This window comes from Bidens hawaiensis, unplaced genomic scaffold (genome assembly GCF_021521415.1).
Source record: "Bidens hawaiensis isolate Kalapana, Puna unplaced genomic scaffold, B.hawaiensis_p1.1 tig00054851_1, whole genome shotgun sequence".
NCBI classification, from domain to species: domain Eukaryota; kingdom Viridiplantae; phylum Streptophyta; class Magnoliopsida; order Asterales; family Asteraceae; genus Bidens; species Bidens hawaiensis.
This window is the reverse complement of record NW_027499876.1, coordinates 69793-72990: the sequence shown is the minus strand read 5'-3', so window position 1 is coordinate 72990 and position 3198 is coordinate 69793. Positions and strand designations below refer to the sequence as shown.

General features: G+C 33.3%; 1 long non-coding RNA gene across 1 annotated transcript; it reads left to right on the top strand.

Moving 5' to 3' along the window:
* Positions 1 to 367: 367 nt before the first annotated feature.
* LOC143600729 (uncharacterized) lies at positions 368 to 1151 on the top strand. Its single transcript, XR_013147527.1, has 3 exons — positions 368 to 649; positions 735 to 982; positions 1091 to 1151. It is a non-coding gene; the product is annotated as an uncharacterized LOC143600729 (long non-coding RNA).
* The last annotated feature ends 2047 nt before the right edge of the window (positions 1152 to 3198 follow it).

Below are 3198 nucleotides of genomic sequence, written 5' to 3'. Positions count from 1 at the left end.
AGTGTATATTGTTATTTCCATTTGTCACTACATTTTGCCTTTACTTATCTACAATGGATACAAATTTAAGTTCTTTTTAATTACCGGTGAGTTATTTTTTAAGCTTAAAACCTATTTAAAAAATGTATAGTTGGTACCTTTTTTTACTAGGAGTTTAGCTTTCGTCTAAGTTTTCTTGTAGACTTCTGTTGATTATGTAACTTTAGGAGCTTCTTCTAAATTGTCTGTCATACTTGCAACATATTCATTCCAGATAGGATTAGAAATAGGCCGGCCTGTAAACGAGCCGAACATACATAAACGTGGCATGTTCCTTTCATTTAAAAGATTGAGGTTTTCTTGTTCATGATCGTTCGTCAAGAAAATGTGTATGTTTTTGTTTGTTTGTTATAAGTATAAAACTAACGGTTCATGAATATAAACGAACACAAACTGTTTGATAAGATTTGTTTTTTATCTTTAAGTGTGAAGTTCTTAGGATTTGCTTTGCTCTTAAGCTTTATTTTCTTATGTTAAATAGTTAAGCTTCCAAAATATTCATTATATATAATTTTTATATTATTGTGCAGTGATTTGCAAGAAACGTCAATGAGCAGACGGCAGGCCGATTCCTACTACAATATCTCTGTTGACAAACTTAAAAGGAATTGTGAGCATATTATTATTTACTCTCTAGAATATTCTTTTTTGTTCATACGGGTTTGATTTTTCATATTCTCATTTAGTGTTGCTAGGAGGATAACGGATTTAGATGGAACATTAACTTCAACATCTCCTGATTTGTAAGCTATGACACTAATGGAGATACTGCAAGTTGATAACCTAATTGCATGGAAAAGAAAATGAAATAATGATTTAAAAATATGATTAATGTGTTTAATGTACTTTTACTGCATCAGCTTGAGAAATTGGTTACTTACTGGCTCATTACCCAAAGACATAGAACAGACATAGTTGAGATGATGACATCATTGAAACATATGTAAGTCCTTTTATCTATTTGAGCTTTAAAGTGCAAGTTTTATCTATTTTTGATTTTTCTGTTAATTTGAGATAAATGTTCTCTATGTGGATGCAAGTTTCTATATAGCAACTCGCTATCTGGAGACATACCCGATTTGATATTTAACAACAGACAAAAGATGTTAGTTATTTCCCAAACTATTATACATACATTTATGGTATATACTTATATGCTACTTGGTGTTAGTTGGCAGTAGTATGTTGAACATTGCCCACATATTTGCGGTAGCAATCAAGAGATGTAAAGAGATGAAAAATTTGGTGAGACCATATGGGCTATTTTCCACGATTCAAGATTGTATTATTCATCGCATGGCCTTGTCCATTCATCTCGGTATGTATTTGTTAAACTTGTGATACGAATAATTTTAATAACATGGAACTTAATGCTTATACATGGATGGTTTATTTGTAGGTAGTCCGTGAGGATTGAGGACGTAGGATGACTCGGGATTTTATGGTGCTTGTTTCTTTTATTGCTTTTTAATTTCTTTGTTGAATGCCACAAGAGTTTATGTTGGATAATGTTATAACTTATTTATGTTTAGTGTTTTTACAATGCTTTCAATAGTTGATGTTATACACTGTAACTATTAGGATTATATATGTTGATGGTCTTTTTATTGTTTAATAAAAACATTAATTAGATGTCCATAACTATATCGTAAAATTGTGTGTGTGGACATTCAAAAAAGGGTTATATAATATGAGTTGTTAGGACTTCGAATTTTTGTCATATTAAACGTTAGAAAATTGTAAAAGTGTCGTAATATTTTTTAGGACGCTATTTAAGTTCATAGACATATTATGCGACCATAAAATTTAGTTTCATAATCTTGTTTGGGATATTAGGACCCTTTTCTTGGTAGTATTATGTTCCATCAGAAGGGTCTTATAATTTAATTTTTAAGGACGCTTGTATGTGTATCAAAAGTTTACAATTAGGTAAGCACGTGTCAGAACACTGTTAAAGTGTCCTAATACGTTTTTATTGGGACGCCTTTTGGGTTGTTAATGGATATGTTATGCGACAATAAAATTGGTTTCATGATCTTATTTGGGATATCATGACACTTTTTGAGTTTCGAGACTTATTACGACCCCTTTACATAAAACGCTTTTCTCGTTGGTCCTATTAAATAAAAGGTCCTATAAAATAGCATTTTAGGACGCTTTTGTGCGTACTAAAAAGCCCTTTTTGTTGTAGTGATTTTTTTTATCATTTCCTGTAATGATAACATCGTCAACGTAAATTAGAGCGGCAATAAAAACACCCTCCCTTTTAAATAAGAACAATGCATGATCAGCCTTTGAAGATTTAAAACCAATACTTTGCAATGAAGTGGTGAATTTTTTATATCAATTTCTTGAAGCTTGTTTAAGTCTATAAAGGGATTTCTTGAACTTGCAAACACGATTGTCACCCTCTTTTCTAAAACTTTGTGGAACCTTCATGTAAATTTCTTCATGCAAATCCCCATGCAAAAAAGCATTATTCACATCAAGTTGATGTGTATGCCATCCCCTCTTTACCGCAACGGCTAATAGACATCGAACTGTGACTAACTTTGCAACGGGTGCAAAGGTGTCATGGTAATCAATGCCTTCCATTTGGGTAAAACCCTTTACAACGAGGCGAGCCTTGTATCGTTCTATGTCTCCATTGGGCTTGTATTTTATTTTGTATACCCACTTTGAGTCGATGGGTCGTTTCCCTTTAGGCAACTCTTCTAATGCCCAAGTTTTATTCTGTTCAAGAGCTTGAATTTCGGCTTTCATTGCGTCAACCCATTTTGGATTGTGAATAGCTTGAGCAAAAAAATTTGGCTCATTATTTGAGGTAATGGCCGAGAAAAAGGCTTTATGTGAGTTAGAAAAATTATCATATATAAGAAATAAAATGTGCTAAAGGGTATATCGTTGAGAGTTCTTGATCGGAGTTGGAAGGTGAATGTTCTTGGTCTAAAGATGGAGGGAGCGTCACGTCATAATCTTTTAGATAAATTGGTTTGGTTCGATTACACTTCGGCCGTTCAGAATTGTCTGGGCCATCTTTAAAAGTTGCAGCGGTTGGGCCAGGAAAGCGAGACTGTTCGGAAACAATTGGTCCATCTTATGAAGTGGTATTTATTGGGGCAGTAGGGGATGATTCTCCATTGGTTTCGGTTTCTATGG